The sequence below is a fragment of the Salvelinus fontinalis genome, chromosome 28 (genome assembly GCF_029448725.1).
Source record: "Salvelinus fontinalis isolate EN_2023a chromosome 28, ASM2944872v1, whole genome shotgun sequence".
Lineage (NCBI taxonomy): Eukaryota > Metazoa > Chordata > Actinopteri > Salmoniformes > Salmonidae > Salvelinus > Salvelinus fontinalis.
This window is the reverse complement of record NC_074692.1, coordinates 10,016,028-10,039,777: the sequence shown is the minus strand read 5'-3', so window position 1 is coordinate 10,039,777 and position 23,750 is coordinate 10,016,028. Positions and strand designations below refer to the sequence as shown.

The following is a 23,750-nucleotide window of genomic DNA, read 5'->3' as shown; positions in this document are numbered from 1 at the left end:
CAAAAATCAAAAACTGAAATATTAAATTAAATGTTGAAAAAGGGAAGGGGTCTGGATACTTTCCGAATGCCTTGGTATTACTCCAAAAAGAAAGATAGTGAGTTATTTATTTGATATTATGGGTAACAAAAATGTCATCATAGATATCTGATATTCTGACCATGACCTAATATCTAGAATACAAGCTATGCCCCTCTATTCATCAGAGCATTCCTTGTTTAACATTTTCAATTTAGATCCGCGATCACATTATGAGTGTCATTATCTCAACCTGAATGGAGAAGCTAGGTGATTTTATTAGGGATAATTAAAAGTAAGCCACACTGATTACTTTTTAAGCACTTCGAAAACCTCTGCACCAGCAGCAGAAGGTTAGCACAGCATGAGACAAAGGGAAAGAGACACAGAGGCTGACACAACCCTCTTTTAAAAAATGTAAGGTTATGTTCTGACTGAAGTTACGAGTGTAAAAAGTCATAGTAAATAGGCAGGCCGGCTGTTTTTACATCCATTGAGAATGACTATAGTTCCTCAATGTAGCCTATTTGAAAAATCTTTCCAGCTCTCTCCCTTCCCATAACCACTCAGCTGAAAGCGGGAGGGAAAAAACATGTCATGCTCTGATATTGTGGAAACATCATAAAAAAGGCCTACCTGATTTGCGCAAGGCCTATCCCGTGTGCAAGTAGCCTACATCTGTGTCTGTCAGTCCGGAGTTCACTGGCAAGGAAAACTGAGGGCCCATAATATTTTAGACAATGTTGTAAGTTTGCTAGCAAGAGCTTCAGGCCGGACCAAGTTAATAGTTGATACAATGTTTCAAGTTCCTTGCAGATGGGCCATCTTTATTTTTATCAGGATATTTTCTACCTGCAGGCTGCATTGTTTTTATTTGTTGGCTTTATGTAGGCTATATTTACATGTATATTTATATTTACAAGAGAAGTTACTTTTAGGCTTCTATCATTTTCATTTAGATATAATTTTTGATTAACCACATGACATTGATTTTGAGGTAAAGACTATTTTAAATTAAATGAAACCGGCACAAATAAGTTATTTCATGTTTTTTATTTTTAATACATTTGCAACTACATTTGCAACCTGTTTTCGCTTTGTCATTATGGGGTATTTTTGTAAACATACATACATACATACATACATACATACATACATACATACATACATACATACATACATATATATATATATATACACACTGCTCAAAAAAATAAAGGGAACACTTAAACAACACAATGTAACTCCAAGTCAATCACACTTCTGTGAAATCAAACTGTCCACTTAGGAAGCAACACTGATTGACAATACATTTCACATGCTGTTGTGCAAATGGAATAGACAAAAGGTGGAAATTATAGCCAATTAGCAAGACACCCCCAAAAAAGGAGTGATTCTGCAGGTGGTGATCACAGACCACTTCTCAGTTCCTATGCTTCCTGGCTGATGTTTTGGTCACTTTTGAATGCTGGCGGTGCTCTCACTCTAATGGTAGCATGAGACAGAGTCTACAACCCACACAAGTGGCTCAGGTAGTGCAGTTCATCCAGGATGGCACATCAATGCGAGCTGTGGCAAAAAGGTTTGCTGTGTCTGTCAGCGTAGTGTCCAGAGCATGGAGGCGCTACCAGGAGACAGGCCAGTACATCAGGAGACGTGGAGGAGGCCGCAGGAGGGCAACAACCCAGCAGCAGGACCGCTACCTCCGCCTTTGTGCAAGGAGGTGCACTGACAGAGCCCTGCAAAATGACCTCCAGCAGGCCACAAATGTGCATGTGTCAGCATATGGTCTCACAAGGGGTCTGAGGATCTCATCTCGGTACCTATTGGCAGTCAGGCTACCTCTGGCGAGCACATGGAGGGCTGTGCGGCCCCACAAAGAAATGCCACCCCACACCATGACTGACCCATCGCCAAACCGGTCATGCTGGAGGATGTTGCAGGCAGCAGAACGTTCTCCACGGCGTCTCCAGACTCTGTCACATGTGCTCATTGTGAACCTGCTTTCATCTGTGAAGAGCACAGGGCGCCAGTGGCGAATTTGCCAATCTTGGTGTTCTCTGGCAAATGCCAAACGTCCTGCACGGTGTTGGGCTGTAAGCACAACCCCCACCTGTGGACGTCAGGCCCTCATACCACCCTCATGGAGTCTGTTTCTGACCGTTTGAGCAGACACATGCACATTTGTGGCCTGCTGGAGGTCATTTTGCAGGGCTCTGGCAGTGCACCTCCTTGCACAAAGGCGGAGGTAGCGGTCCTGCTGCTGGGTTGTTGCCCTCCTACGGCCTCCTCCACGTCTCCTGATGTACTGGCCTGTCTCCTGGTAGCGCCTCCATGCTCTGGACACTACGCTGACAGACACAGCAAACCTTTTTGCCACAGCTCGCATTGATGTGCCATCCTGGATGAACTGCACTACCTGAGCCACTTGTGTGGGTTGTAGACTCCGTCTCATGCTACCACTAGAGTGTGAGCACCGCCAGCATTCAAAAGTGACCAAAACATCCGCCAGGAAGCATAGGAACTGAGAAGTGGTCTGTGATCACCACCTGCAGAATCACTCCTTTTTTGGGGGTGTCTTGCTAATTGCCTATAATTTCCACCTTTTGTCTATTCCATTTGCACAACAGCATGTGAAATTTATTGTCAATCAGTGTTGCTTCCTAAGTGGACAGTTTGATTTCACAGAAGTGTGATTGACTTGGAGTTACATTGTGTTGTTTAAGTGTTCCCTTTATTTTTTTGAGCAGTGTATATACACACACACACACACATTTTAGAATAAGTCTGTAACTTAACAAAGTGCTGAAAATGTCAAGGGGTCTGAATACTTTCCAAAGGCACTGTATGTATTGGATAACTGCACAATCATTTGGGCTGGTGCTCATTAAATGTCTTTAATGTAGGGGTCATAAAACGTATTTAAATCAGGCTCAGGTTACATCAGTTTTGAATTTTTTATCAAAGCTCTAATGAAATACAGACATACGTCTATTTACATGCTTTATAACGCTTTTGAATGACACTTTCATTTTTTGCAGGAAATCCCGGGTTACCCAGGAGAAAAGTGATTCATTCTCGGGATGGAAAATGTGTAAAATACTGGGAAAATAAGCAACTCTAATTAAAATACGCTGCCTGTGGCAAGGTACTCCTCGTCAAACCACCATTACTACTCTCTCACGTTGTGACCTACGGCTGAATGACATTCAACGAGCAGCTCGTAAAGTGCCTTTTTCAAGCAACCACTGAAAAATATATAGCAGCTGCAGTAGAGTGCCCCTGCCCGGAGAGCTAGCATTGTCTCTTTCCCAGGTAAAGGACACATCATGTTCCCATGCATGAGTGAGCACTGAGCAGCTGCAATCACAGTCCCATCCTCTACACACGTCAGACAGAGCCACAGGGGCTCTGATGACAGTAATGGGGAGGCCAGAGAGTAAATGGCAGCACACTATGCAAGTAGGACAACCTGGACAAGGCAGATAGACTAACGTAGCTGAATCTGTGCTTATAAACACACAACTTTCGTGCAGATAAAGTGAACACAATCTGCACAGCTTCCAAAAACCACAAACTAGTGTGGCTCTAGCCATGTAGGCTAGTAGACCTCCAGATAGCAGCCAATTCAGATCCACAATCAGTGATACTATCATACACCCCAGGTCCTTTGGACTAGCAGCAGGCCAGCCTTGGGGGATATCACTTCAACAAAACCTCTGGATTTTGTGCGTGTGCATGTGTCTCTAAGCCACTGATCACATTGGCCTACCACTGAACTGGTGCTGAGGTAAAAGACTCCTTAAACAAGGTCACCATTACCCACCACATCTTCAACTAACTAGCCTGCAGCAACCAGCGACTACCCCAAGGGACCTAGCAAGTCCTTGGGGGAGCCGAAGAATAGCTAAATGTGTCTGAAAGAAGAGAGCCTCTTGATGCTTGCTCAAAACACAGTGAAGTAGGAGAATGTGGTGCCTAGGGTTGCAAAGGGTTGGAAACTTTCTAGTAAATTTCCGGAATTTTTGGGAATTTGGGGGATTTTGATTAAATTCATTTAAAAAAAGTTTGCTTATAACAGTGAACCTTTTTTTTGTGGGATACACAAGGCAATTCTAGGTCTTGTGTCATATTTTGGTTAAACTATTCCCAATTCAATGGAATTGCAACCCTCTGCATGCACAGTGCATTCTTCCATCACATGTGCAGTGAACTCTTCCATTACATGTACAGCTGATTCTCAAGATCTTGCACACTAATGAGATGCTATTGAGCCCACACTACTACACTGTCTGAGCCAAGGACTACATGCTTTCTGGTAAGATTTGATTACAATACTGGGTGGGGTGAATACATTTTACATTTACAAAAAAATACTGCTTTTCCACCATATTTTGCAAATAAATTCATTAAAAATCCTACAATGTGATTTTCTGGATTTTTTTTTCTCATTTTGTCTGTCATAGTCGAAGTGTACCTATGATGAAAATTACAGGCCTCTCATCTTTTTAAGTGGGAGAACTCGCACAATTGGTGGCTGACTAAATACTTTTTTGCCCCACTGTATTTCTGTTAATTCCCATATATTCCCGTTAATTCCCACGGAAAGTTTCCACCTCTGAATATTCCCAAAAATGTGGAACCCTAGTGGTGCCTGTTCAAAAACACAGGCATGAATATTTCAGTCCCGGTAAAACAGTCAATAAAAAAAAGCCTCAGGCTCTGATGGTCTATTTCAGTCAGGCTGAAAACTGTAAGAGGCTGACTTCAATGAGCCATACAGTTTAGTGCTGAAGAATATAGAGTAGCAAAGAAAATAAAAGTGTAGATTGCTGGTATTCATCTCAGGAGGTAGGCCTATTTATGCCCACACCTCCTCCAAACCTAGTCTACTGTGACACTAACAACAACAATAGAGGTGCAATTCCACGGTAACGGGATTGCGCTGAAAATGTATGCCAAACAAAAACCATCGATTTCAAAGTTTAACAAACCAAATACTATGCACAGGGACTACTTTGAACAATTTACCCAGAACATTTTACAAAAACACTTTTACTGGAAGAACTGTGCAGATGCAGTTTGGTAAAATCTCCCTCAGTTTCTTGTGTCCATGTTTTCCAAAAACTCTTAAACATCCGCTCTGAATTAAGATTCAAGGATGTCTGCAGAAAGAATGGGGAGAAGCTATGACATGACACATGGACATTGAACAAATCTCTTTTTGTTATTTAAGTGCAGTGAGTGAAGTGGATTTACACCTGGTAATAAAATTGAAGTAACAGAATTTCATCATGGGTCCCTGATCTGTACTACACAGAAATGCAGAATTATGGATATGAATGTCATTCTCTTCATAGCAATGTATCCTAAATAGGTACACAAAAGGCATAAATACACAATATCCTCCTTTGCATATTTTTCTACACAATGGCTATTATTTTAATGAGCTCTGACCCCAAACAAGACCAAATTTGGTTGGTTCGGACCAAATCTGAACGAATCATAGACGTCTGTGTTACACACGTTTGGACATCAAAGTACAGCACAGTAGAGCTCAGTATAGTACAGCACAATACATTAGAGTTCAGTACAGTAAAGTTCAGTAGAACCGTACTCAACTCTAGTGTGCTCTACTGTGTACTGTACTAACCTCTACAACTGCACTTTTCTTTCTTTCTTTTCTACCATAGAGAATCAGACAAAATATTGCCTACACTCTGCCTATTGGCTTCTTTGCATATTCAAGCCTGTCTCCAAATACAACACTACCCTTTAAGGCTCTCCTGTTGGATGGTTGGCCACTCTTGGTAGTGTATAAAACATTACAATTACAACCAAATACTTATGTCATAAAATAGTTTGACATTTACGGTCATCCCTTGGGGGGAAAAAAATGATGTATATGGTTCAAAATAGACTCTTGGGACAGTTTTGGGACTACAGATCCAAAATTCATAAAGCCTTATTAAAAAAGCAATAAGGCTGATGCATCAGATCAGACCGTTTAGCTTAAATTAAAATGTTGATAGTTGTATTTGTTCATATTTTAAGCTCAACGATGCGCACATGGCTGTAGGCTATGCGCAAATGTTCCAAAATGCAATTAGCGGGAAAACATTGCTCTCAAAAGTGTTTTTGAGAGCATGTGACAGATGAAAATATCCGTTAAAACTGTAAAAGTGAGATCTAAAGATGCATCAACTAGCATGGATTATTAATATGACTTGGATTATGCCTTTGGCTGCTGGACAATGAAAGAAAGTTGATTTAAAAACCAATAGCAATTGAGAAAAATGCTGGTTTCAATGTCGTATTAAGTGTTTATAAAATAATTCCCTCAACATTTCTATGGTCGTATTTTGGCTAGTCTAGGCTACTTTGAAACAAGACGCAAAGTTAAATAGTTAAAAAATGCTGACCGCCTCCGCTCAGATTCAAGTTAGGTGATTCAATTCTGATCAGAGTAATTGTTTGATAATGTGATATTATTATTTATTTTTTTACTTGTCCATTCAGACAGGCTAAGGACCCTGGGACTAAACACCTCTGTACTGGTACCCCCCTGTGTATAGCCTCGCTATTGTTATTTTACTGCTGCTCTTTAATTATTTGTTACTTATCTATTTTTTACTTAACCAACTATGCAGTTAAGAAAAATAAGTGTTAAGGGCCCTCTTGGCGCACAGATCCCTTTGACAGGATCCTTTTCGTAAACATCCACTGAATTGCAGAGCGACAAATTCAAAAATAATTACTAAAAATATTTAATTTCATGAAATCACAAATGCAATATACCAAAACACAGTTTAGCTTGTTGTTAATCCACCTGTCGTGTCAGAGCAATCCAAGCGTTTGTGAGTTTATCGATCACTAGACAAAACATTACGAACAGCTAGCAGCAATGTAGATTGTTCACGAAAGTCAGAAAAGCAATACAATTAATCGCTTACCTTTGATGATCTTCGGATGTTTGCACTCACGAGACTCCCAGTTACACAATAAATGTTCCTTTTGTTCGATAAATATTATTTTATATCCAAAAACCTCCATTTAGTTGGCGCGTTATGTTCAGAAATCCACACGCTCGAGCAGTCCTGAAGGGCAGACAAAAATTCCAAATAGTATATATTTCAACCGGACGGTAAACTATTCAATACAAGAGATAAAGAAAATGCCGAGGTTCCACTTTCGCGCGCAAGAACTAATCAAAAGACATCTGGCAGTCCACTGACGCGATATGATAAATCTCACTCATTTTTCAGAATAAAAGCTTGAAACTATGTCTAAAGACTGTTCACAACCTGTGGAAGCCATTGGAAAATGAATCTGTTTGATATCCCTTTAAATGGAGGAAAGGCAGGCAATGGAACAAGGATTTTTCAAAATAAGAGGCACTTCCGGGTTGGATTTCCTCAGGTTTTCACCTGCAAAATCAGTTCTGTTATACCCACAGACAATATTGTGACAGTTTTGGAAACTTTAGAGTAGTGTCTATCCTAATCTGTCCATTATATGCATATTCTAGCATCTGGGCCTGAGAAATAGGCAGCTTACATTGGGAACGTTATTTTTCCAAACATAAAAATACTGCCCTCTAGCTTCAAGAGGTTAACACAGGTGTGCGTGTTGGCGAGGACAAGGCTGGAGATCACTCTGTCATGCTGATTGAGTTCAAATAACAGACTGGAAGCTTCAAAAGGAGGGTGGTGCTTGGAATCATTGTTCTTCCTCTGTCAACCATGGTTACCTGCAAGGAAACATGCCATCATCATTGCTTTGCACAAAAAGGGCTTGACAGACAAGGATATTGCTGCCAGTAAGATTGCACCTAAATCAACCATTTATCGGATCATCAAGAACTTCAAGGAGAGCGGTTAAATTGTTGTGAAGAAGGCTTCAGGGCAACCAAGAAAGTCCAGCAAGAGCCAGGACCATCTTCTAAAGTTGATTCAGCTGCGAGATCGGGGCACCACCAGTACAGAGCTTGCTCAGGAATGGCAGCAGGCAGGTGTGAGTGTATCTGCACATACAGGATGGCAAAGACTTTTGAAGGATGGCCTGGTGTCAAGAAGGGCAGCAAAGAAGCCACTTCTCTCCAGGAAAAACATCAGGGACAGACTGATATTCTGCAAAAGGTACAGGGATTGGACTGCTGAGGACTGGGGTAAAGTCATTTTCTCTGATGAATCCCCTTTCCGATTGTTTGGGGCATCCGGAAAAAAGCTTTTCTGGAGAAGACAAGGTGAGCGCTACCATCAGTCCTGTGTCATGCCAACAGTAAAGCATCCTGAGACCATTCATATGTGGGGTTGCTTCTCAGCCAAGGGAGTGGGCTCACTCACAATTTTGCCTAAGAACACAGCCATGAATAAAGAATGGTACCAACACATCCTCCGAGAGCAACTTCTCCCAACCATCCAGGAACAGTTTGGTGACGAACAATGCCTTTTCCAGCATGATGGAGCACCTTGCAATAAGGCAAAAGTGATAACTCGGTGGCTCGGGGAACAAAACATCGATATTTTGGGTCCATGGCCAGGAAACTCCCCAGACCTTAATCCCATTGAGAACTTGTGGTCAATCCTCAAGAGGCGGGTGGACAAACAAAAACCCACAAATTCTGACAAACTCCAAGCAATGATTATGCAAGAATGGGCTGCCATCAGTCAGGATGTGGCCCAGAAGTTAATTGACAGCATGCCAGGGCGGATTGCAGAGGTCTTGAAAAAGTAGGGTCAACACTGCAAATATTGACACTTTGCATCAACTTCATGTAATTGTCAATAAAAGCCTGAGACACTTATGAAATGCTTGTAATTATACTTCAGTATTCCACATCTGACAAAAATATCTAAAGACACTGAAGCAGCAAACTTTGTGGAAATTAATATTTGTGTCAATCTCAAAACTTTTGGCAAGAAGCGGTAGATATGTTCTGTGTGTACTATTTCTACACTTACAGTTCTGAAGTTTTGTTTGTGCGTCTAACTTTCGGTTTTGTACATGAGCTTCAAAAACAGCTGGTTATGGAAACAATATTTCCCAGCCATTTCGATGGCACAATGATTCTCTACACAATGATTTACTGATTTGTCAAATAAACTGAAATTAGGCGAAAAATTATAATTTTAGCAAGGAGGAAATAGCGGAGCAATTTCTGCATAGTGCATCTTTAAATCTATATTCTTCTTGCCCAACTATGTGTTTTACTTGTCCCGGACAAGAGGACAAGCATTAATGTCGAGCCCTGCCATTGTAGCCAATTCAATTGCAGAAATTCCGTTACAGATTTTTGGGAAATTACGTTTCGATTTGGTAACGGAATTTCTAGTTTAAGTCGCTTACTAATTCATAAACAAAATTGATATCAGTAAAAACATGAACTAATTGATAGGTCTAACTTTACTTATCACTTCATTATCCTCATGCGGGAGAGAAATGTGAAATATCTTAAAGATATGTGAGTTTCTGGTAACAGGCACAAGCCAATGTTTCTTAAACTTAGAAGACAAATCATTTATCCAAAACTAAATATAAGTGTTAATATTAGTTGTCAGGGGTCTTTACTTCAGAGTTTTGATGTGTTTCTACTACCTTAAGACTTTTTCCTGGTACATGTTTTCCAAGACCCCTTTTCCATCTGTTGAGCAGAAATCAAAGCCTTTGCTTATTTCTCATTTTTAGTACGTAAAATGGTTGGAAAATGTACATATAGACTCTTAGCTATCATTTGATATGCTCCTATGGGCTTCAAGTTGGTGCTCATGGGTCCTTTAATATGGAAATGACCAGAGGCAAATTGATTTATGGCCTTTATATGGAACTCATTTGGGAATTTGGTAAACAATGTGGCTACTGGCTATTAGCCTACTGTACAACCTAAGCATGATAAATGCATTGGAAACCTCTTACAGGGGCAGCAAAAATAATCTGCCCACCCACGCTCAAATTATTTTCATAGCACATCAAATGGTTGAGGAAGAAAGAAGCCCAGAGGACATTCTGCAGTCTCTCGGGGTAAAGCGCTTTTATTTCAGACATGGCTAAATGTAGAAGCCTCTGGATTTGTTTCTTTCGTCATCAGCTTTCTAAAGTAACCTATTCCACAGTACTGCGACACAATATGCACTTGATTCAGACAGTCCTCCTCCCTGGTGTGGCATAGAAAAGAGGGATTGAAATTGAGTTGAAATGAGAGGAGCGAGATGGATATGTGGGCTGATGGGAACGGGCAGGGTAATACTCAGCTGCTCATGTTTCACATCTTTACTTCGACATCTGTTCTCAGTTGCTGCTGTCATTGTTGTTGTGCAGTTTCTTCAAATCACCGATGAGACAATCCATTGACTGCACCATCTTCAGCATATGGCCTAAATAATATGGTGGCGTGACGGTCATATTTCTATAAGATCCCATCTAGACCTGTGATTAACATTTTATGGGATACTGTGTTAGATATGACAGACACACAATAATAAGCCATGTTAAGACTCTTCAAAGATTCTGTGTGTGTGTGTGTGTGTGTGTGTGTGTGTGTGTGTGTGTAGTGTGTGGGTGCGTGTAAGACATTATACAAAATCGCAATAATATCCTCAGACATCTTACCCATCAAGTCTGAGAGGGAGAGAACATCTCAACTATTATGGCTTGATTGGATTTACTCAGTGCCAAAAACCTGAGCTACGGCAGACATGGTTTCAGCTATAACACTTATGAAGCGACTGAATTCCAAAACAACCCTCTGAGCAGAGGAGTCTTGGTCATGGAAAACCAGAACATGTTGATAGGGAATGAAAGCTTTCAAAATTTAAGGACTAGACCTACTTTTAACCATTTCCACAGAATATTTTACAAAAACACATTTACTTGAACAGTGCAGATTTCTGTGGAAATTGTTAAAAGTAGTCATTGTGCAGAGTGGTATGGTTTGTTTAACTTTGCAATAATTATTTTTTGTTTGACATAAATTGTTAAGCGATAAATCTGAGCGTCAATTGCCCTTACACAAGAGGCATTTGTAACACTGATTACAAAACAAAATGTCATACACAGCTGATCCTCATTTAAAATCTGTGCTGCCGATGCCCATCAACACTATATCTAGTCCTGGCTGGGGCCATGGCGCCTTGGGAAATTAGGCTCCTGTTAACGTTTCCAATAGCATTCCATAGGTAGAGACCAGTACCTGCTAGTCTTTGCAATCTGCTGCTTACTCTGCTGTATTGAGTACAGCAAACCAAACCAGTCAACCCGAAACAAGCAACACAATGAGGATGTTTTTCAGCTGTTGAGTGTAGAACCAGGAGAGAGCTTATGCAAAGCACTTAAAAAAGCCTTTATTTTCCTTTGTCTGCCTTATTTTATTTTCTGACATTCACACCTGTTAAATTAGCTAGTTGGAGAAAGAAGATTCCCCATTTAAATTGATGTCATCGTTATCTGTATTTTGATATTAAAAATGACATTAAATTGTAAGGACCCGTAATTGAATACCAAAATACTTGCGTTGACAATGTAAATTGTAACTCTTCTTTCACAAGAGTACTGATACATTAAACAAGCTTAAGTGAATATTAACTATGCAAAAGCTCGAACCAACGTCAAAGTACATGTCGTCTTCTGTTCTTCCATTTGTTTTGTGACAATCTGGGACTCCTGAATTGTGACAACATTAACTAGCTGGGTAGCTATAACGTTAACTAGTTACAGTAGCTAAATCAATGGCATGTCTTCCCAGACATTAGATAGATTGATATAACTAGCTAGCTAGCGAAATGTCACTAGAAAATAAAACAATATATTTTTTCAATGATACTGATGATACTTGATAATTTCCCTCAACGTGTTATCAGAAACTGTTCAGCGATTTGCAGCTGTGAGAAGTTTCTAGCCCCACCGCTGACCAACAGTGCAGCAGGCTAGTATGTATGCATCCTTTCTTGCGCTATCTTGAGCAATTGTCATTGAGGAAATACTTACAGAGTTGCAGTACTTGAACCAAGGTATCCCAAATATGTCAAGGGTATAATTTCACTGGTAGAACTTCGTGTTTGCACAAACTACTCCGTTTCCCTCTCGGTTTGGGACAACGTGGACTCAGCACCCACCAGCACTCGCTTATGTTTTGATCACAACTGTTAGGGCACGCACAGTGGTAGCAATGTGGGGGCTCGATTAATCTCGCCCGGACGCCCGTGTAGACATGTTTGCACCGGCTGAAAATGATTGCATTCGATTTGGAACCGAGCTGCCTCCAGAGTGTGAGACAGGTGCCGCGCTCTGTCTAACGGCGAAGTCGGCTCAAACAAAACGGTTCTAAGCTGACATATGTCATTGTTTTAAGATGGTCATACTATGGATAATTTAGCTATTTGGTTTTGAATGCAGGACCCCTTTAGGTATAATATATATATATTTGATAAAATATTGAATTTGGCCGTTACTACTGTAGCCCAGAGAAACGGACTGTATAACACATTAATAAATGGTAAAAAAGACAGGCAAAACATAAGTCATAAGAAACAAGGATTTGAAGTGTTTGTCCTATATCTAGAAGATATAAGAAAGCTGCTCAGGAAATATATATATATATTTTTACACATAGGCCCTACTGTATTTAACCCCTTTTTTCGGGTAGGCACAAAACAACCTTCATACTTCCATTCATTTTTTTTAACCGGTACTGGTTACCTTCAGACGAGTCCCGTAACACATGTGGGCAAAACGGAGAACACCATTGTATTCGTGAAAATCTCCCCTGAATGTAAACCAGGGCGGCCCATGTTCTGAATGTAAACCAGGACGGGATCAGCCAGATACGTGCTTTCACGTCAGAGTCTCCAATAACGCCAGAAAAAGTTGCTAGATTTGTCGCTAGTCACTTTTTTGAAAATATGTCACTAGAGGGGTCTGAATACTTGCTAAATATAGCGACAAAGTCGCTAAGTTGGCAACACTGGTCACATTAGTTTGTCGCCCAAACGGTTTGGATGCTACAAACATAAATGTAAGATATATGTCTCTAGCTTAAATTGACAGATTTTGATGGGGATTTTTATATTGTGTAAGAAATTGTATTAGATATTGGTAACTTGTTTTAACAACTTCTCAACATTACCTATAAGTTGACACAACATACACACCCCCTCTTTCTCTTGGACATATGCTGGACACATAGGACATATACACGGCACCCACAATTCCCCTCCCCCATGACAATCACACAGACACACCCAACCCATGGTTGGACCTCAGGACAAAGAACTCTCAGGAACCAATGGAACGTGGACACCAGGCCTGATCAGGACTACCCAAGACCCAGATCGACCAATCGGAAGGCCGGACTCGCAGATCTACCTACTTTGCTTGTTGTCTATATAGTACTGAACAATTCTGGAAACTCCCTCTTTTCCGGACGATTCACTAGGAGTCAGACTGAAAGAGCCTTGCTGCAAGATTTTACTAAGATATCTTTACATGTAATTAAACGGCCTTATTATAAAATTATCCACCTCGTCCTATTGTCTCCTCTTGTTCTCCTGTCAACAGTAAACGTTTTACTAACAGACTTGGTAGCAGAGGATGGTTAAAACATATTTGTATTCGGCCCAATAGAAAATCCATCGGACAGGAGACGAGAGGGAGAAATTTATCCAGAGGAGAGGTGACCTTTTCGAGGGAGAATCGCGATTCAACCCACACAGGAAACTGATCAAAGAGCTCGAAACTAAAGAGGTGAGCAGATGCCCGTTTAACCAAAATCTGTATATTGTATTATAGCCAATATCTAAATTCAATGATCAGGAGTACTGTGGTGAGTGAATTGTTGCTAAATTTATGTGGAATTGTTTAGAATTTAAGGCATTGTGTACAGATATCTAAGTATTAATAGGTCAAAGACTTATTCACATAGTCTGGGCACTACGCGGTATGCTGATCGAGTAGGTGTACAGTGAAGAATAAGCTTTATAACGATTCACACAGTCGGGCCATATTTGACAGTCGATCAGGTAGGGGTTACCGTGAAGAATCCATAATTAAAAGATGGGATCCAAATAGCCGGGCAGTAGTTAGATTTGGCAAATCAGCTAGGTGTTACCGTGAAGACCCATAAAAAATAAAAATAAAAATATATAACGATTCACACAGTCGGGCCATATTTGACAGTCGATCAGATAGGGGTACCGTGAAGAATCCATAATTAATATAATACGTTTTCAAATAGTCGTGCAGTAGCTATACTTAGCTAGGTGTTACGTGAGAAATCTAATGTGTTTTCAAATAGTCGTGCAGTAGCTATACTTAGCTAGGTGTTACGTGAGAAATCTAATGTGTTTTCAAATAGTCGTGCAGTAGCTATACTTAGCTAGGTGTTACGTGAGAAATCTAATGTGAATTCAAATAGTCGTGCAGTAGCTATACTTAGCTAGGTGTTACGTGAGAAATCTAATGTGATATTGTATGTGTAAGTTGTGTTGTAATTGTATGTGTAAGTTGTGTTGTCGCAATGTGGGGGATTGAACGTTCCACGAGACCAATTGCTACTAACTAGCCATATGCTAGTTGAGGCTGTGCTAAAGTGACCGCCGTGTCGATGTGTATATATTGCTGTGAAGCAACTATTTTCTGCTGATGAGTTGACCGGATTTTTCCCTCTCCTGCTGTTGATAAATCCCTAAGGGTGAGAATCAATTTGAAAATTATTATAGAAGCGCGTGAATTACTAGTATATTGTCCCCAAAGGAAATTTCTGAAATGTTTTGGCAAAGTATTTAATTAATCGGAAAAAGTTCAAATTAAATCGGAAAAGTTAATAGAAATAATATCTTTCGAATTATATATCATATAATTGCCATTCCAATTATATCAGGAGCGCCTGAATTACTAGTATATTGTCCCCAAAGGAAACTTCTGAAATATTTTGCCAAAGTATTTAATTAATTAAATTAGCGAAAAGCAATAATGTTTTTTATTAAAAGTACCTAAAACTGTCATTCCAATTATAACAGGAGCGCGTGAATATATTCGTATATTGTTTCAAAGAGATATAGCTGATATATTGTTGGAAAACGAAAATAATTCATCGAATACACGGCAATAAAATCCTTTGTCCACGCGAGTCGGACACGAGACTGGGGGAGGTGAGGGGAAGAAAAATACATCGCTGGTTTCGATCAGTAACGGGCTAAAGTATACAAAGATAATAATAGACCCAGACATAGCTTAACGACAAAATGACCACGACTATCGTCCCCAAACACAAATTCAACGAATATTTAGATCAGAGAATGAAAGACAGAGCAGGCGGGAAATTACACTACAAACCCGTTAAAAAGATTTGGGAGGAAGTGAGGCTGAGATGGACTCAAACAGGTTTTCTTAGTGGAGTCGCCCCATCAAAAGGGCAACTCCTCATTATGGAGAAAGAATTGGAGGAAGCAGTGAAGCAAGGGATAGAATGTGAAGTTGATAAGAATAAGAGTCACTTATTTAAAAAAGAAGGGACAAAGCAAAGGGAAAAGGCACAGGCTGAGATGAGAATAGGTTTATGGGCAATTGAGGAAATTAGGAAAGCTCTCCCTTACCGGAAACCTGATACGATGGGAGTGGTCACTGGAGCACCAACTGACACCAAAGAGGGCAGGCCCAATAATAATGATGGCCCACCTACCACCACAGCAACCCCATCGGCCCCCACCCATCTATACCCAGAACTGCCACAGGGAGAGAAAAAAGCACCACCTCCCTATTTTCAAAATCCATTCACTCAGCAATCACCTCCCCCCTTCCAGGGCATGTCTGACGAATATGCTCCATGGCCCTGAAGCTGCTCACCACTAACCTACACTCATCATTGACCTGGACTACTGAAGCATCAAAGGCTTTGGCACTCTTGAAAACAGATCTCTAAGTGGCAGTAGCCTTAACAGCACCTGACTAAAAAAAAAACAAGTTCCATCTGGATGTTTCTGAAAAGGAAGGATTTACATCATCCATCCTTTTCCAGAACCTAGAGGGGGAGAGTAGAGTGTTGAGGTATCACTCCTCCAAACTGGGCCACATTGAAGAAGGACAAACCACATGCTCCAGGTATGTGGCTGCAGTGGCAAAAGCTATTGGAAAAACAGCCCACATGATAATGTGCCATCCATTGGAAATCCACACCCACATGGGGTTGCAGCATATCTAAGGACCTATGGTTATACACAGATGGATGCCGCTATAGAGGAGAAGAAGGGAACATAGCAGCATACACAGTGGTGCAGCAGCTCCCGGATAGATCACATGTGACTTTGGAATCTGCCATCATCACACAACCTGCATCAGCCCAGCTAGCTGAAATCATAGGGTTGACACAAGCTCTGGAAAGAGCTGAAGGAAAGACTGTGAACAACTACACCGACTCAGCTTATGCTCATGGAGCAGTCCATACGAATGGATCACAATGGCTGAGACGCAACGTCATCACCACAGGAAACCTTCCAATCAAACACAAGACACAGATGGAAAAACTGATTAAATCGGTCTCACTACCTAAGAAGGTGGCCATCATGAAGTGTAAAGGACATCAACAACTGAAAAACAGAGTCAGCAAGGGAAATGATGCAGCTGATAAAGCAGCCAAGAAAGCTGGTGGATACACCCCGAGACGAATGGTACTACGGACCCAACCAGCTCGGACTGAGCTCACAAAGCAACACATAAAAGAACTCCAGTTCACAGCAGGACCCTGTGAATACTCAGTATGGGGACAGAAAGAGGCCACCAAGGGACCTGATGAACTGTGGAGATGCCATGATGGCAGACTAGAGGCCCCAGCAAACCTATGTCCAGAACTAATACGAGAAGCTCATGGGCCCACACACGAAGGCAAACTAAAGACTTTACAGAAGGTGTCCCACATCTGGTGGCACCCCCACATGAAAGACATGACAGATTTGTTTCTTGACGAGTGTAGCATTTGTGGTAGACACAATCCAAAGAAACCATATCAAACGCCCATGGGTTCATACCCAGTCCCAAATGCTTGTTTTCAGGACATCAACATAGATTACACAGATATGGGGCAAGACAATGTGACAAATGGAAAAAGGTACCTGTTAGTTAGGGTAAACAGGTTCTCTAAATGGGTTGAGGCAATGCCAACAGCAGGGGAGGATGCAAAATAGGTCATTAAGTGGCTGCAAACCGAACTCATGTGTATTGTTTAATGACAAACGCTCCATGTACCAATAGGGTCGGATGTGTAAATGTCAACTGATTGTTGTTTAATGATGGGGTTAGTGTACAGGCCACAATCTCATAAGTCTCGTGGAACGCGCCAATCAAATGTATGTGCAGGTTTGAAGTTGATTTGGGTTGAAGTCCTGCCCCTGGCGTTGCTGGCCATGAGAGCCTCTCCAGGTGCAGGCACCCATCTCTCTCCTCATGAGACAATGGCTGGAGGAGTCATGCTTGGTCCACCAAGGAAGGGAGGTCATATGCCCGCCCTTGATGTACAACAAATTGTAATGTTTGATAATTGACAGAACTTTCTGCAGCTCTCTCCACACAGATTCATAAGGTCCAACGGGGAAGCAGAAGGGAGATCTGGCACACGGAAGGTAAAAATTGGTGACTGGGTGGGGTTAATGTCCACAAGAGAAAGTGGCTAGAACCCAGGTGGACTGGACAGTACGAAGTGAGGGAGGTTACTTCACACTCAGTCCAGGTCAAAGGTAAATCAGGCGCACCTTGGCACCACCTCACACATTGCACTCCAGCCCCAATCCCTTCTAGAACACTGACAGAAGTCAGAGCTGACTTAAACAGCTTAAATTCGATTCCAAATGAAGACATTTCTGACTCAGGTGATGCGGAATCAAACTCCGCCTCCCCTGATAAAGGAACCTCGCCCAGTTAGAGGGATATTTCTTCCTCCCTGGGCAAGGCTAGGGATATCTGGCCCCTTATTTGTGATATTCCTACTGATATTTGGGGTGTCCCTGGGCACTTTCACATGGTTAATAGAATAACTATAACCGGATCCCCATGGATGTATGTCACGGACACTCTAGTCTAACTAGGTAATAATAGATTAAAAAATTTAAAAAATCAAAAATTTAGAAAACAATAGTTAAAATAAGAAACTAATATGGCTCAAATTGAGAAGGTTGAATAAGAGTGGGTGGAGAGCTATGCAGAGAATGGACAGAAGATGGCAGTATTGCAGCACCCAAATGGTCTCCCAGCCGACTGGTTGAATGCTGGTGACATAATTTTGTTTTTTGGAGTAAACATTAAGGTTAAGGGTTTCCGTGTACCCAGAGATAAGATATCTTAAAAGAATACACTCATATGGGAATAGGAGTTTTACTTTCTGAGTTTTATTTAGGCAAGGGACTTTGAGAAGATAAAGGGTTCTTTTGGTATGTTTAGATATGGAACACGAATGTAGGTGTAACATTTTGACCTGTTTTCTGTTTCCATTGCATTTTCCGGCGACTTGATCACTCGCGGGGAAATGTGGTGAGAATAATGAGATTGTGTCATTTGGGATACTAGTTTTGAGGTAAATTGATTATAATAGAGTTTATAACTCTTGACCATAAGGTAAGCATTTGTATTGGCCATTAGAAGATAGAGATAGGTTAATTAAGGTTATGTTAGGACTTTAAAGGTTGACACTATAAGACCTGTGGTTATTTTTAAATCCATGCAGATAAAGTCAAAACAGTGAGACACTTAGTTAATATTGTAAAGGAACACACAGTTGTTATTGACTATTATTACAAAAAGGCAGACAGATGGGTCTACCCCGCACTGTTGAGACCTTGAAGGTTTGAGAGCAGAGTGGGGAGGGTGGACCAGGAAATGAGCAAGGTAGGCTGTGAAATAAGATAGGAGAGAAAGGGGTTAACATATATAAGCAGCACAGATACATTTCAAAGTAGATAAGTCACTTGACAGAGAATTGGAAAAGAATAGATATGAATGTACGCCCAAGGGAGAATTGGATATGCGGGGAATAAAAGGGACGTTCCTAGAATATGATGTACTAAGTTATTATTTAGAGTAGGTAAGGTTGATACCTGGCCAGAGCCAGGTATCAAACGAAGGAGGGTACATTGTGGACTAGGAAAGGATGGGGCCTATTGGATAATAAACTTATTTAAAATTAAACATTTATAGCTAAAAAAATAAATAAATAATTAGGCATAGAAGTTAAATATATAATCAGAAAGAACAAATGAGGAACTGTTTGCTAACCAAACCTGTATGTCCAAGAGTTTATACATTGCAGGTGAATTAAGGGAGAAGGTGAATCACTCGACCTGGGGGCATATCGCACTTGGAGGGTGAGACACACTGACACTGCCGAATGATCACAGAGTTAAGGAGAAGAACTGTTGCTAATAGAGCTCGGGGATCAACTCCTTAATGAAGAATTCCCTGCCCCTGACCTTTCCTCACTGTGTTCGTTCATAGAAGTGAAAGTGTGGCTTGATCTCTGGCTGATGATGTGTTCTCTGGGAGAGGGTGGGGTTTTACAGGACTGCCTGTAGTCCTGAGCTGTCTGATAAGGATATGATGGGGAGGTTACCATCGGAGTGCTGCCAGAACCACCACCAGTTCCAACGGACCAGGGTTCAGCCGGCCTCCTCCACCACTTCAAGACCAAGTCCCACGCCATCACCTAAGCTCTCCAATCTGGTACAGATAATAAATATAAAAGACATCTCAGATAGTGAACATTTGGGGACTGAAACTGTTTATGAGGAAAGGGAGAATATGTGTTTGGCCTACAAAACACTTAATAGAAAGGACTGTGTCGTATGTGGACATGCCAGACCTATTCTGGCTGCTCACCCATTTGTCCTAAGTAATGGGGAAGGTTGGATGTGCATCCAAATTTAACCCTGTGTAAAACTCTGAGTCTTGTGTTCCCAGAAGTCCCTCCTCAGAAGGACCATGGGGAGTTAAGGCATATGGGGGACATAACAGCTGTAACACTGGTACAGATAGAGGTATAGACTATGGAGGGCTCCCTGCTACTACCTGCATCACTAATACCACTATTAACTAGAGGTGTTGCTGATGTATGGTGGATGTGTGGACCTGCCAGGCGGTTGACCCCATTTTTGAAAGGAAATTGTCGTCGCTCATGTGTTTTGGCCAGTCTGATACCACCGTTGCCTATTATGATAGCTAATCAACTTCTGGGAAGCTACACAGGACACAGAGGCTTGGGACCAACCCAGGAGACGGCAGAAACGTGACGCTCCTTGGTCCGAGGGTACAGATAACATGCACACCAACCTGTTGGGGGTCCCAATAGGGGTCCCCCACGAATTCCAGACATTAACCAGGAATGATGGCCTGTGGCATCTGATGCCCATCATTGGCCCAGCTATTGTTGATGTTAAAACAAAAGGTCTGGATCAATTATAAACACACCCACACAGGACTTACAGGGATGGCTGAACAATTGGATGCTGCCTCACAAACCAGTAGACACAATAGACTAACACTGGACATAAGTCTGGCCAACCAGGGAGGTGTATGTAAAAAGATTGTAGAACAGTGTTGCACGTTTGTTCCTAACAATACTAGTCCGGATGGGAGCATTTCAAAAGCTCTGAGTGGGTTGGCAAGGTTATCAGTGGAGATGAAGGGTCTTGCAGGTGTGGAGGAGAGTGGACTGTTCCCCTGGCTGGGTGGTTGTTTTGGTAAGTACACTGCAATGATGATTACTGGATTTCTGACACTAGTTGTGGTTTTTCATTTCTGTGTTGCCTGTATCATACCTTGTTTGAAGAAGTTTGTTACAGATGTGTAAGGAGCCTCTAGTATGATGCCGTTGCTTGATGCTCCAGTTGGAGAGGCTGATACGAAAACGAGCTTCCGCAGGAGAGTGGGCTGACAGAGGAGGACCCTTGGTTTGCTGTAGTTGATGTTGAATGAATAAAAAGTGATGTTTGTCCTCCCTGTTGTGAAGGTTTGAAGTTCCCGGGTGGCGACGAGCCCACCTGGTACAGGTTGCATAGAGGGATGGACCTGAGGGTTTAACATATTCTCGTTTTTTGGTTTACTAATGTGTGGTTGGCCACTCCAGGGGTAGTTATTGGAGTGGTCTCCTTTTTGGTCCTTGCTCATTTACGACTCAACTTACATTGATGCTATTGGTCTCCCTAGGGGGTGCCAGATGAATATAAACTGGCGGACCAAGTGACAGCTGGGTTTGAATCATCATTTTGTTGGTGGTGTACAGTTAATAAAAATGTGGACAGAATTAACTACATTCATTTTAATGTCCAGAAACTGGGCAATTGGACTCAACAAGGCTTCGAGGCGGTCCATGGACAATTGGCAGCTACGTCCTTGATGGCATTTCAAAATAGAATCGCGGTTGATATGTTATTGGCTGAACGGGGGGGGGTCTGTGCAATGTTTGGTGAACAGTGTTGTACTTTCATTCCCAATAACACAGCTACGGATGGGAGTCTAACTGTAGCATTGGAGGGACTTCGTACCCTTAATGGTAAGATGAAACAGCATTCTGGAGTGGACACTACTATGTGGGACTCATGGATGGATGCTTTTGGTAAATATAAGACGCTGGTTTCCTCCATCCTAGTATCAATTTCTGTTTTTGCGGCCATTCTTGTACTTTGTGGATGCTGTTGCATTCCATGTGCGCGCACGCTTGGTAGCTGTGTTATAACTGCCGCCATAGACCCTAATCAGGAAAGGGCCCAAATGTTCCCATTGCTTGATGATGGGGAAGCTGGACCTGTCTATCTATTTGAGGACTAAGATACTTTTATGTCACGTCTCTTGTGAGACGTGAAGAGAGGGAATCAAAAATTTGTCTTCTGACAAATTTTATCCCATAGCTTTGTCTTTTTATACTTTTATGTCACGTCTCTTGTGAGACGTGAAGAGAGGGAATTAAAAATTTGTCTTCTGACAAATTTTATCCTTTAGTTTTGTCTTTTATATACTTTTATGTCACGTCTCTTGTGAGACGTGAAGAGGGGGATTTGTAAGAAATTGTATTAGATATTGGTAACTTGTTTTAACAACTTCTCAAGATTACCTATAAGTTGACACAACATACACACCCCCTCTTTCTCTTGGACATATGCTGGACACATAGGACATATACACGGCACCCACAATTCCCCTCCCCCATGACAATCACACAGACACACCCAACCCATGGTTGGACCTCAGGACAAAGAACTCTCAGGAACCAATGGAACGTGGACACCAGGCCTGATCAGGACTACCCAAGACCCAGATCGACCAATCGGAAGGCCGGACTCGCAGATCTACCTACTTTGCTTGTTGTCTATATAGTACTGAACAATTCTGGAAACTCCCTCTTTTCCGGACGATTCACTAGGAGTCAGACTGAAAGAGCCTTGCTGCAAGATTTTACTAAGATATCTTTACATGTAATTAAACGGCCTTATTATAAAATTATCCACCTCGTCCTATTGTCTCCTCTTGTTCTCCTGTCAACAGTAAACGTTTTACTAACAATTGTTACTTAGATTGACACAGTGGTGCGTCAATTGACTCTATGGGGTTTTAAGCATGTGTAGATATGACGCATTCAGTGGCGATTTTAGCATGTAAATCTTGGTGGGGCACAAAAAAAGTTAAACGTGATGCATGCCAGCAAAGCAACCACACAACAAAACACTAAACAATACATTAATTGCAATATAACGGTGACAAAAGGTGCCCATAAACTGTTATGGCCTACATAAAGCTGTCCCAACAACATCACGACCTGGCTATCAGCAGAGCCTTGTCTGGCGGCAGCGAAACAGTTCATTCAGCCTCATTTACTGCCTTTTAAAACATATGGCTGACTTCCTTAAACAAATGTGGTTTCTAATGACAATTGAGATGTACAAACTATTGCATAAGGGGATGACAAGCAGATAAGAGGCAATCCGTAATTTCGATTAAGACATTAATGAGCGAGCTAGGACGGATGTAACGTTAGTCAATATAACTATTTGTTTAGCACTTTTGAAATGTACAGCGACAGAATTCAGAACATGGGCCATTCTTACAGTGTTCTCCCAGTATACCAAGTCAAAACCGTAGGATAAATAAAGTAGGCATATAAGCAGAAAAAGAAAGCTCTTACAATATTCAATGATTACATTTCTCTAAAACAGGTTATAGGCTACATGTGTCCCACCAAGTCAGAACAGTAGGCAAAATTAAGAGGTGTAAATAGATCAAATTATTAGGTTGAGGCACATGGGCTACTAACATCTTACTACACAACATACACGTAGTATTACTTTCTCAGCTACAGTATACATATCTCCCTGGCATATTACATAATTTATGCAGCAGCATACAATATATTGTTGGACTCACCTTGTGTTGTGCTCACTTGAACAGGAAGGTGATGCGGCGGTCCTTCGTTCGCAAATTTTGTCATCAAAGTCTGGCATTCTCTCGATTTATGGTGCTTACAAAACACATGGAGGCCGGATATACAATTCCGAGTTGGATCACCGTTCAAAACCTATTTTCCCAGTCGGAGCTCGTTTATTCCTGACTTCCCAGTTGTCTTGAACTAACTGAAGTCAAGTTTTCGTAGTTCGGAGTTAAGTTGTTTTGAGCGCGGCACAAATCACGCTTCATTGACAGCATGGCCAATGTTGAATGTTTATCATTTTAAACTTGGAAAATAGCCACTTAATCCCAGATTTGAGACC

General features: G+C 41.4%; 1 protein-coding gene and 1 long non-coding RNA gene across 2 annotated transcripts in view; one reads left to right on the top strand and one right to left on the bottom strand.

Annotated features, from left to right (window-relative positions):
* Positions 1-12,249, bottom strand: part of LOC129826101 (spermatid perinuclear RNA-binding protein-like) — a 51,020-nt gene extending 38,771 nt beyond the window's left edge. The window contains exon 1 of the mRNA XM_055886424.1: positions 12,001-12,249. The gene's annotated coding sequence lies outside the window, so the exon portion shown is untranslated. The remainder of the gene's footprint in view (positions 1-12,000) is intronic.
* An 838-nt stretch (positions 12,250-13,087) lies between these two features.
* LOC129826100 (uncharacterized) lies at positions 13,088-22,488 on the top strand. Its single transcript, XR_008754997.1, has 2 exons — positions 13,088-13,755; positions 17,562-22,488. It is a non-coding gene; the product is annotated as an uncharacterized LOC129826100 (long non-coding RNA).
* The last annotated feature ends 1,262 nt before the right edge of the window (positions 22,489-23,750 follow it).